Here is a 13,054-nt window from a genome sequence, read left to right on the forward strand (position 1 = left end):
AAAGTCTGTGTAAGTTATGGAAAGCAATATTCCCTTAAAAGATTCCACAAACAACTTCTAACACAACACTGAGATCTTTCAGGTTTTAGTAATGCAGTTTCTGACAAGTGAATGTGTTCATTAATTTCTTCACTGGGTTGGATTAACCTAGAGGAAAGCTGTACAAGCAAGTCACAAGAGATGGCAAACATAAGATGTATGAATTCAACTTTTAGGCAATCATTTCTCATTAGGAAAAACACAGTTCCAAAATTTCTTTGCTAAAAAATAAAGCAAAACCATGTATAAGTAACTTCCAACCCCAGCATCAATTCTGATGAAGAGAGAATAGAAAAAAACCACCATGACCATCAGCCCTGAGAGGTGTGGCCATAGTATTCAGAGACTGTCATCTGTGAGCTCTCCTAGCTCTAACTGGCCTCCCGAGGCACTGAGGATGCTCTGTGTTTGTCACACTTGAAGGGATCTTGGCATAAACTGTTTACAGCTGTTTGGACCCTTAGCCTATAATACAAAGGGCCTGCTGGGTCTGGCATTTGCTGACGCAGCCTTGGAGTCAATGGGAAAGTCTGGCTTCTTTTCTGAGGTTCCCACAGTGTAGAATCTGCCGACTGTAAAGTATACAAGAGATTAAGAATCGCCCTTGCCTCGGCCAACTGTCTTCTCCAAAGGGACTCCAGGACTCTGATTAACAACAATTCTTCTTCTTCCTTAAAAAAGCTCTGGAATATTTTCACCTTCTGGATTTGAATAAAGTTTTCCACAACACAAGCACTACAATATCACCTAGATTTATCACAAAAAGAGATTGTGATGGGGATCCCACAGCAGAGGCGGCAGAATGATAAAGTGTAGGGTGAACGCAGGGTACAAACATCTGATGCTTTTTTTCCTCCTCCTTTCTCTGTTTCCTCCCGGCCCCGTTTATATTCTCATAGTGTTTCATTTTACTTTGTTTAGTTAATTTGAATTCATTGCCAATGATTTAAAATCAGGACATTTCACGTTTGGGAAAAAAAAAAAAACAAGCAAAACACCACACATTCCCTGGCAGCACAAAGTCTGAGTTCCTACCTGGCAACAAATGAGGGCTGGGCAGTGGCTGCCCTATGATGGTTACTTGAGTCCTGAATGCCAGAGACTCACTGAAAGGTTCTTGCTTATGGATGTTCCAATGGGATCCACTGCACCCTTCCATTAGCAATCTTTATAAGTAGAACATGCTTTTAAATATATATGTCTAACAATAAAGAACAATTTTTCAAATAAAGAATAAAGATATTATGCAGAACACAACTCTCTTGTTTGAATGATAATGTGTTCTTTATTTTGCACATTTTTCTTTTAAAGAAGCAAATTATTATACATAAACTCAAGATATCTTTATTCCTTCCAATTTGCAATCATCTTCCTGCATGTATGTTGACAACCGTGATCTTCATTCTAACTTGTTTGTTTACTTGCCTGGTTTTCTCCTACCTTTGTCTCCATATAACTGTCACTGAAGCATGGAAATACATTCACAACATCTCTTTGTCTAAAATTCGATGAGGATGCTCTGTTGAATTATAACAAATTCTGAACTCTTTTAAATGAAGACTCTCTCATCCCAATCGTCATTCTCCCTTGGGTATTATTGAGCTAGAGCTTTGATACCTCTTGATAACATCCTGCGCCTTCTTACTATCCTAGATCGTCCTCTCCATCTCAGATGGAGCCCATGCTGCTGTTTCTAGTGTTTCACGTGGGCAGTAATAATCAAACCCTAAAAAAGGGCTGTTTATCTGATTCTGTTTTTTTTTTTTTTTTACTGAAATATAAATTCTATGAAGGCAGGGCACGTCTCTGTCTTATTCCTGACAACATCCTCATCACTTATACTGGTACCTGACACACAGGTGCTATTAATGTTTCACTGAATAGATGAAAAATATTCTTCCTTCTTCCAGATGAAAGTTTCCCAGTATGTAAGCCCTGCATTCCATCCTCCTGTTCTGAAGGACGAGATGTGTTATCAAGTGTTGAAAAACTGACCAAGAATAAGAATATGGTCAGACTTCTCTTGACAGATATGGAAAACAAGTATAATTCTTCCAAATTTTTCAGGAGATAAACGTTAGTGCATCCTTCCCCTAGACATCCCCAAGTGAGCTGGTCCATGGATGTCAGCTTGGATTAGGTTATGCATTCTCACAGTTTCTCTGTGAGAACACAGCATCCAAGCATTAAATTATGTCCATCCCTGTGGTACCATTCTTGTTCAATAGTTCCAGGGCTTTCCTTAGACATGAATAACTGTGAAAGACAGAGTTCTGGTATCACTTTGGGAGACAGAGTCCCTTTTGCAGATTCGTGGACTCATCAACACAAGAATTTAAAAACAGACTTGGAGAGAAATTCAAAAGTGATGTCTTCAGTTATAGAAAGAAGAAACAAACAACAAAAGAAGGTACAAGGAAGCTAGAGCCTTTAGCAGCTTCCAGGAGACATGTCATGCTTTTTGATACAGAAGTCAAGCAATCTGTGAGGTTCCACAGTGAAAATCTGTGAGTTCTTTCATAGTGAGAGTTGGGTAGCTGTAAGGGGACATTTTAGAAAGAATGAAAATGCATGTGTGCCAGCACAAGCAGTGTTAGGTAAAGGGAGAAGAGAGATGGAAAATGCAGGGAAGGGAGAAGGCGGGCTTAGCAGTAAGTCTGAGAGTAACCCCACAGAAAAAGGGTCTTTGTGGGATATACGCACACCTCATTACAGAACCAGATATTACTCCCATTTTCTTATCATATCTTTAGGTATAACATATTCGTATTTATGCTTTGGCTTTGATCTTATTGTGGTCATGAAACAGGTTTCATACCCTTATTGGGTAAGGGAAACAACTGCTATTTAGACCAAAATGGTATAACTCGTCAATGATCAAACTATTTGTTATGTGGGCATGGGGGCTACTGATCATCAACCATGCTATTTGAGTCAAAGATTGTTAATATGTTTTCAGTCCTACACTCCCACAAGGCCTTTCCAACATGGGAGAAAAGTTGTTCGTGAGAACAGAGTCTGTCATTTGTACCAGACGAAGCTGTATCCCCAAACGGTGCCTGGGAAGCAGCTGACTGGTCATTTTCTTTTTTTAATCTTTCTTCCTTCCTGGCATTCTATCACTGGTACCTGAATCTTAGGATTCATTGGTCCATGTCATTTTATCCCCTTCCCTCTGTGCCTTCAGCCAAAAACCTCCTACAACCCACGAAATCTTTCTTCCATAATTATTCAAGTTTATTTCTTTTCAAGAAAATAAAGCGTCTCAGAAAACGGTAGGTTTGCTATCTTGACCCTTGCAATATAACACTTGCATTCACTATCTTCAGACTCCAGGAAACCTACTCCTTAAAAACATTGGGTCATTCAGTCCTCCTCTGGAGCCTTCCAGATTGTACTGAGAAGACATACCTGCTTGCGGTGTGAATCAAGCTGAGGCCTCTACTATGACAGCTTTTGTGGGCAGGGAAGAAGCCAGAATTTGGATGGGGACTGAAATGAAAAGTGACTCAACAGCTGGGTGTGGTTGGCCCTGTCCAAAAGTCAGGATTAAGGTCATCGTGGTCCTGGGAGTCACCACTCTGTCTGTTCCAACTCTAGAAATGGGATTAGTAATGGGTCCCAGAAAACAAGGAATGCTTAACTCCATGGAATTGTTACTGTTTTATCTAGTCACGTGAATGATAACTTTTGGGAATGAATAGATGAACAATGGAGAGACCGTCACTAACCATCCATATCCAGGCAGGACAACAAGTTAGCCTTGATCCCTTTCCGTGACACATGCCTTTAAAAGGGTCAGGGGGCTCACCCTTGTTTTCATGTTCAAGTCGGGCTATTTCCAAGGTTATAAACTCAGCAGCTTAAAGAGATGATCTGAGCCTGGGTTTTCCTTTTTCTCCTCCATCACATTGTTCCTACACAGACTCGCACCTGCAGACCTTTCCGTCATCTTCAAAATGAATACTGCAGCTCTAAGCTTTACATTTTCATAATTCCCCATGAAATGTCCAAAAAGCACACATCCCTGTTTCTGTCACATTTTCAGCAGAGGGCAAATTTTTCCAAAAGGCTCCCAGCAAATCTCCTATTATGTTAGGCCTAGTTATTTCCTGCTTTTAAAGGAGCAATTATAAGAGAAGCAGAATAATCATTACGGGTTTACATGAATCAACATTCATTCTGGGTGCTGAAGTGAGTAGCCTATTGGTTGCCATACTGCCAAATACTTGAGCAAAATGAGCTCTATTTAGATGGCATGGAATGAGATGAAGAATAAGTATTGAAGAGAAAGTGTTAGCAATTAAAAGTGAGCATCGCAATGACTCTCTTACATCCCCATGGCCTCCGGTTTTACTCTGCTTATGAGTGTTCTTCACCTGGAAAAGTGTGCCCTCCAGACGAAATTCTCAAGTTATGAAACAGGAAGTGGATGAGTGCCAGCTTCCTCCTGACTAGAATATTTCTGAGAGAGTTCTGAGTCTTTACCAGTACAGTGATGCCAGTTACCATAGTTATTAACTACGCATTCCTGCACATTCATCATCTTCAATCCTCATACTGTATCCTGAGATTACACCAAAATCTTTGATTTAAAGACAGATTTCAGGAAAACCAAAGTCAGCAAACAAGAGTGGCTGTCACTTGAACTCAGATGCTCATCTTATCTGATGTCTTCCTTCACGTTCAATCAAAAGTTACTTCTTCCTTTGTGGGGCTCTTATATAACATAAATCACAAAATACCATACTCTGAGTATAATCCTTTCCTATTGCATTGTGATTTTTTTTAAGTCAGCAATCTTTTATTACAGTGTCTGGTAGACAGTGGGTATTGACCCAATGTCTCACACATGAGCAGAGCCCACAGAGCCCAGTTTATGCTTCCTGAGCCAGAGACTCAGCAAAAAAAACGTTGAAAAGGAACCATAATTCTTGGAATACCCAAGCCATGCCCTTGCTTGTCATCACTTCCATTACTCTCTGTTTCAGCTATTGCCTCAGAGGTGAAATATCTGGGCTTCCCCAGCCACACAAGATATTCATGTGGGGTAAATATGCTCTCTGTAAGTTTAAGTCCCTCAAGACATTTATTTTCTTTGCTCACGTTTCAACATTCCCCATCTCTGATGCAGAGCTTTTAACCTAAACATTTCCTCACAGATGGCAGATCATCTCCAGACACACTGAACTCCTCACTGTGAAAGCCCGTAAGTCACTGGACTAAAATATGGGCAGCGGGGCAGAGGGCTCAACCACTGCCGCCGAGAGGGAACTTTATTTGAGGAACTCTAATTCTTAGTGACATATTTAGTATATTTCCATTTCTTTCTCTTAGCTTTATTGCCTCATCAGTAAAACTGAAACTGTCTCCAAGTATTGAAACAGAGTATTTGGGATATGAGAACTCAGTGGGCACTGAAGGGGCCACTGTGCATAGGTTTTACCCCAATTCTAAAATTTTTAATGCTCCCTGGTAAAAAAAAAATATAGAAACATAGTTAATTGTTAATAAAAATAGATGACAGCTCCTGGTGTAAATGACAGAGAAAGGAAAAAAAAGAGAAGCAAATATGGAATCATGAGTCAAATATTTTCAGACCAATTCAGACCCAGAGTCATGCCTACGTAGTAAGTGTCATCATTGGGTTAGCTTTGGCATAGTCACAGCTGTTTTGATGCCCAGTTGGCATTCTGTTGCATTAACTAAACAACAGTTATGGGAGTATGGAGAAAGGGTGAGGTTGCTCAAAGGTCACACAGAACGAACTGTGAGATGAATGGAGCCCTAATGTTCACTCCTGCAATTGCAGGGCGTGAGGCAAGAAGAAGTTATTGCAGTCGAGACTGAGGTGTAGTTAATGGAGAACTTATGGTAGAGTTACATGCACACTTAATTTTAGGCTGCTTTCATTTGTACACATTCTTTCAAAGGAGAAGCAACTAATTTCTATTCACTATATTTTCTCTTTCAAACCATCCCTCTAGTGAAGTTCTCAAAAATTAAACATAATATCTATGTTCTTAAAGACAAAATAGCGTAACTAAGAACCAGCCAATGGATATCTACAGTTAACAAACAATACGATCAGTCTTCAAGATGTATTCCATCCAGTGGGAATGGAGTATTTTTATGGAAAGTTGGTAAAGGAAGCATTCAGGATGTTAAGACAGATTAAAATGGGAACTTCTTTTAGGTTGAGCAGTAATCAACATTTGAGGCAACATACCTGAAGTTAGGGAAAGAGATGAACTGTGCTCTGGGTTGACACATAAACACTGGAGGCAGGGGGACAGCTTGGCTCTCTGGAGCAAGTGATGGGAAGCCCGTCTGGGGAAATTAAAGGAGTGGTCAGGGGCAGGAGCTGAAGCAAAGGCCCGATAAATGCTTCTTTCATATTGCATCATTATAGCTCTTCCTTCCCTTGAGAAGTGATAGAATTGGGAAACTGACATTGTTTTATTAGGAATGTTAGTACACATTCCATCTACTACATTCAAAGTTTATAAAGCTATAAATCTTAGCATGTGTTGTTCTACAAAATTCTTATATCATCTATTCTGTCAAAAGGGATATGTGCATGTTTATTTGTCCTTTTGTGAATTAGAAAATGGTCAAAAAGGGTTCTCAGAAACCCATACAATAAATATTATAACTATATTTGTGGGGAAGTACTTGGGATTACACTTTGGGCCTTGTACATGCAAGGCAAGCACTTCACGACTGAGCTATCTCTCTAGCTGGTCTCTTTTGTTTTATATTGATATCGTGTTTCTCCAGGTTGTTCAGTCTGACCCTGAACTTACTCTGCCATTCAGGCAGTTCTTGAACTTATGATACCCTTTTTTCAGCACTTGGAATAGCTGGTGTTACAGATCTGCTACACCAACAGTGGCTTGTAATTAGATTTAAAAGGAGGAATTATGTAGACAAAATTTCACTATTACTCAATATTAACTTAGACCTATTTTTTTATTATTTTGGCTGATTTCTTTTTTATAGAAAAAATAAGTAATTTCTATGCACTTCTTAAAGAGAAAACAGTTAATTATGGCTTGATAAGAGGTAGAAAGAGAGGTCCTATTATACCTGGTTTTGAAACTGGATTTTGGTCTGAATGCTATTGACAGATACTGAAAATCTTACCAAACTGTGGTTAAACTGTTTGGAGAGTCATTTCATTTTAAGATGTGGTGCATACCTGTGATTGATAGGAGTCTTAGCTGGGGTCATCTTTGTAGCTTCCTGGGAGTTTCCCTTACTCTAGGTTTCTGCCTGACCCTGAAATGCCTCCTTTCCTTGTTGGCTCTTTCAGTAATCTCCCCACTTGGCACCCACCTGATCCTTCATGTTCCCATCCCCATCTGCCACCAGTCCACCCACAAAATCTCTCCTATTTCCTCTTCCCAGTGAGATCCAAGTGGGTCCTCCTTGCTACCTAGTGTCTCTGGATCTGTGGGTTGTAGCATAGTTATCCTTTACTTTACAGCTAATATCTACTTATGAGTGAGGACATGCCATATTTGTCTTTCTGGGTCTGGGTTATCTTACTTGAAGAAGAACGCTAAAAAGAAATCCCACACTAGCTCAGAACTGAATATACTAAAGGGTTATTTATTTAGGGGTAGACTCACAGATCACAGTCCTCTGCACAAAGAGGGAACAGGAACCAAATCACACCACTGGAAGAGAGGGCATGCTTTACATTGGGTTTTATAGTATAATAGGATATGCCCAAGTGGGCGGGTAACTTAAAGGCTACTAGAGGTGGGAATTCCTACAGCACTTAGTCAGGGTGATTTTTTTTTCTAGCTACATCCATTTGCCTTTGAATTTCATGATGTCATTGTATTTAACAGCTGAGTAATATTCTATTGTCTTTATCCATTCTACAGTTGCGGGCCATCTAAGTTATTTACAGGTCTGGCTATTATGAATAAAGCTGCTATGAGCATAGCTGAGCAAGTGTTCTTGTGGTGCACACCTGTAGACTGAACTTCTCGTCTCCTGTAACCAGGCAATATTATCAGCGGAAGTACTGGGGAACCAGCCCAGGTACATAACCTTCAACCTACAGTCTGTCCTAGACTGTCTATCGAATGTGCTGAGGTACGGGTGGCACAGAGATTGTGGGAGTGGCCAACCAATGACTGGTCCAGCCTGAGACCCATGCCATAAGGTTGAGCCCACCCCTGACACTACCTGGAGTTCCAGGACCCAGAGGCTGGATTGCCCAGAAACTAGAATAGAATGAATCACAACTGGAGATGAAAACTGTCAATGTAATGATGCCTAGCGATACTCTGCTATACTTAAAGACTGGGACCTAATCCAACAGTGGGAAAGGCTTCATCCAATAACTGATGGAAACAGATGCAGAGGCCCACAGTCAAACATTAGGCCAAGCTTGGGAAATCCTGCTGAAGAGAGGAAGAAATAATTGTAGGAGTCAGAGGGGTGAAGGATACAAGCAAAAAAGCGCCCTTCTGGTACTTAAGGACCTAGTTGCTACAATGTTTTAGATGTTCTGATGAAAAAAAAGATTAATCTCTTCTTAATAAAATATTGCTATAATTCAAAAATAGTTTTTAAGTTGTTAATATTATATATAATGGATATTAATAGATACTTAGCAAAAAATCTTGGGCTTTTCTGGTTTTACTCTTTTGAGATCCGGTCTCATTATGTAGTTGAGGCTGTCCTAGAACTCTCAACACTGTTCAGCCATTTAAGTGCTGGCTGGACAGGTATATTAAAGAAGATAGAAATACATAGATTTCATAGGGAGTAGAAACACAGTGCAGCATATAAACAGAAATGTCCTGTTAACAGGAAAAGACTTCTCTTTCTATGACTATGACGAATAAAGGAAATATAAAAAAAACAATTATTAGTTATAAAATTCGCTAAACTACTCTGTGGCTACATTGACAAGAAATAGATTTAACATTAATTTATAGGAAACACTGTGATATTTTATTCAAGTTATTACTTTAAAGTAAATGACACTGGCTGTTTTGAAGTTAGAATCCAGTCTTAGCAAGTGTTCTAAGAGTCTTACAGATTAATATTCTAATATAATCAGAAATAGTGAAAGCAGTGTGATTACTAATTCAGCATTGAAGAAAACAAAATGCTTGCTCCAAGTATTTCACAGTCTAACTTTGACAAATGAGGCCCATGGGGGAAATGGGATGACCAGGAGGTGCTGGAATTGGATACATACATCCATTGCTACATTACAGCTTGCTGATCCATGAGGTCTCAAAGCAAACACATATCACCAGAGATCAGCAGCTCCCCAGAGGGCTATGTGTACATGTGCAAAAATAACGGAATCTGAACACAAGTGTTTGTGCTTCATCAGTCTGAAATTCGATCTTATCCACGCACGCCCCGAGAAATGTGCTGTTTTAGCAAATAAAATAAAATAAAATAAAATAAAATAAATTCCCTCTCCAGGAACAAAATATTAGTATTACCATGGTTGTGCCCACTTTCCTGGGCATTCTCCATTTCAGATGTTCCTAATAGAACTCTGACATTGCATTTAATCAATCCATATTAAGGGGGAGGAAGCAAAAGGACTTGACGTTTCTTCTGGAAAAATCACACATGACAGTATAAAATCTGGGCATTTGCCACAGAGTTGTTCTGTATTAAATAAAAACTGCTGTTTAAGGAAACAACAAAATATTTCCTGAAGAAGATTTAGAACTTTTTATCCAACTTAATTTGATATTAAATGCCAAAAGTGAGACAGGATAATGGATAGCCTTTTCTGTGTTGGTATTTATGCGCTGAATGAAACTGCTTTTGTTGTTTGTGCCTTTGTTCTTTCAGTGACACAGTTCATCCCATATTAAATATAACTTAAAAACAATATACTTTGAAGATGGTAATTATAAAAAAAACTTAGCCAAGGGGAAAAACTCCGCTAAAATTTGGGTAGACTAGGCTAATTGGACAACTAGACATAGCATCTTTTAGACAGTCTGTGGTTGCACTGTGGGTAGCTTACAACTGTTCTTGAGATAGAAGTATTATATAATAGCAAGGAGAAATGCAACTCTTGATAATTTATCCTGATAGGATAGCTGTTTGTAGTGCCAATATCATCAATTTTGGAATTTCAATATTTAAGAGGACATTTTATATAGACTGTCCTACCTCTATTATACACTGATTTGTACTGGCCAAAAGATGATCATTGACACTTTAATCCAATCTGTATTTATTCAGTTTTTATGAGCTATAACACACGTTTGAATTAAAATCATATGTGGCAGAGTCACATTTAATGACAATAGATTAGACAGATTAGCATAAAAAGCAAAGTCATAGGCATCTGCACATCTTGCCTCACAACAGCCAAGTCTCTGGTGGCCAGACAGAGACTAAGATTTTCTTTGATTTCACTCTTCTCTCGTCCTCTGCCCAGCTTTTGTGTATGGATAACTTTAGGTATTAGTCCTGGATCCTCTTCTAGTTTCTGTATAGACCCTATTCCTAAACTAAGCATTGTACTCACTCACTGGGCTCTAAATAGCAACTCTAGAACACACCACTCACCTGAACTCCTTCTCATCCCTACTTGGATATACGTCTTTATTCGAGTCTAGATTTCATGGGGTGACCTTTCACGAATGTGAATGTGATCATCCATCTTTTCTGGTTGAATATCTTCATTGGCTTACACTTCTCTCAGAATAAAATTCAATATCCTTACCATATTCTAAAGGCTTTGCCTTACCATTTTCTAACTCTTAACTTCCTTTCTAACGGTTCCCAAGCATTTCTGGTCTTTGAGCTCCTGCTTTCTTCAGTGCCACTCTTTTCCCACACTTCTGCTCAAGGACTGGCTTATCTTCCATACCTGTGTCAAGGTGACAAGATTAAGGTCTCATGACCTCCTCTGAAAATCTTCTGAAGGCCTCTTCTGTTCGCTGAACCTTCTCACGCCGATTATTATTCCTCTGACTGTTTTCTCCTTTCCTCTTTCTTCCTTCCCCAGACTTGGCTTCATATTCATAAGAGCCTCTAGAACATTTATTTTCTAGCTTTTAAATGAGGTGTTCTTGTTTTCCTATACTGCCTAGGTAAGCCCTATTTTCTCTTTGATTATATACTTCAAAGACACATTGAGTACTAGACTAGGGTCACTGTAACAAGAATGCAAGGAAAAGGGAACAATTTTCCTACTTTAATGATCCTAGAAATGTCATTTGACCTCTAAGTACCTTTTTTTTTTTCGAGACAGGGTTTCTCTGTGGTTTTGGAGCCTGTCCTGGAACTAGCTCTTGTAGACCAGGCTGGTCTCGAACTCACAGAGATCCTCCTGCCTCTGCCTCCCGAGTGCTGGGATTAAAGGCGTGTGCCACCATCGCCTGGCTCTAAGTACCTTTTTAAAAAGGATTTTTTTCCCCAGGAAAAAAAAAAGTCTCTTTTTAAACATAAAGTTTCATTTTTTGTCTATACCTGTTAATATTAGAAGAAATTATTAATAATAAAATAGACCGAGAGCTACAGATTGTTATAAAAGGGTTGCTAAATGGGAGCATAGGAAAGTTTCACTTAGGGGCAAGAATGTGGAGTAGGGAACTTCATTTGATCACTCTCCATACGCTGCGTTCAGCAGTGGGATAACCTGAAGTCCATTCCTTTGCCTCTAAGAGAGTCAAGAGCCAAACTTTATGGGATGGCTTTTGGCCTACTATCTACCAGCTGAGACATTCAGCACGATGCCTGAGTTAATTTTCTTATCTATAAAATGGAATTACTTCTGACCTCATAAGAATCTGGCATCTGAGGAACTCACACTAGTGCGGCAATGAGAACGGGGGAGGTCTACTAGGGATAGCTCAGCGCTAATTAGTACTTCACTTTCTGAAGCTCTCTCAACATTTAACACTGTAAGTTAGGCTTCAGTGCCTCTTGGAACACTTAAAGATTATTCTCTTTCTAGTCTGGTTTTTCTTCAAGTCTTTGTGTCTCTATACTATGAATTTGCTTTGATCATTCATGAAATACTCACTACCACCCACCAATTAGTAAGCTCCATAAGAATGGGTGATACCCCATTCAAGTACTTCTTATTTCTCTTTAAAGAGCAAAGGTTTCTGCACCAGCTGTGCGCATATAAATTGTGAAATTATAAAAAAAATTTACCTTCTCAGTATAGTTTATTTTTTCTAAGAAACTTTATCAGGCATTCTGGTAACTTAATTTTTGAAAGATCTCAAGAGGAGTTTATATGCTATTCTCAAATGTTATGCTTTTGTAAACTGAAATTTCCTCCAACTGATTTATTAACGAAAGAGTATTACACCCTCCTTATGTTCCGAGTCTAATGTGAATGTCCCCATCTCGTACTTAATGGCAACACTTTCATAAGAACATGAATTCATAGCCTAATTATTCTCAATTGCATGTTGCTACACCCCTTACTTCTGAGAGACTGCTTTACTTAAGAGAATATCATATTCCTTTGTGGAACTTCTAGAAATCATACTAAGAGCACATGGAAGGGTGACTGAGCACTTCAGACTTATTCTACAGGCTATTATGGTTACCTAATAGATGATCAGAAACAGAGCAGGAAAAATTAAATAACCCTTAGGTCAGAGGAAACACAAATTTTAAATCTGTTTCAAAGAAAATGTGTATTTGTATATTTATGCCTCATGCAACTCTTACTAAGCATTTATTTTAGAGAAGCTTTTAAGAATATGTCAGATCAATAGCTATAACCTCTGGAATCCTTCATAATTCCTGTTAAGCAAATTGTTACTGATACACACACACACACGAACACGCACACACAGGCACGCACACACACAAACAAATAAAAAACAAGATTACCAATATCCTTAGGGGTATGTTCCAAGGACCAATAAAATGACTGAGTTGGTTTCTTCAAATAATAACTCTTATTTCATCAAAGTACTGAATTTTATTTTGGTCAAAACAAACAAACAAACAAACAGAAACTACTGAATAGGTGATCTAGATAGCT

General features: G+C 38.9%; 1 long non-coding RNA gene across 4 annotated transcripts in view; it reads right to left on the reverse strand.

The window, feature by feature from the left end:
- Positions 1-13,054, reverse strand: part of LOC126514010 (uncharacterized) — a 129,361-nt gene that overhangs the window by 94,263 nt on the left and 22,044 nt on the right. For 2 of the 4 annotated variants that reach the window (XR_007595488.1, XR_007595484.1), the window contains exon 3: positions 6,269-6,369. The exons of the other annotated variants lie outside the window; for them this stretch is intronic. This is a non-coding gene — a long non-coding RNA (uncharacterized lncRNA). The remainder of the gene's footprint in view (positions 1-6,268; positions 6,370-13,054) is intronic. 4 annotated transcript variants of the gene reach the window in all.

This window comes from Alexandromys fortis, unplaced genomic scaffold, assembly GCF_014885135.2.
Source record: "Alexandromys fortis isolate MF-2015 unplaced genomic scaffold, M_Fortis_MF-2015_v1.1 scaffold_17, whole genome shotgun sequence".
Lineage (NCBI taxonomy): Eukaryota > Metazoa > Chordata > Mammalia > Rodentia > Cricetidae > Alexandromys > Alexandromys fortis.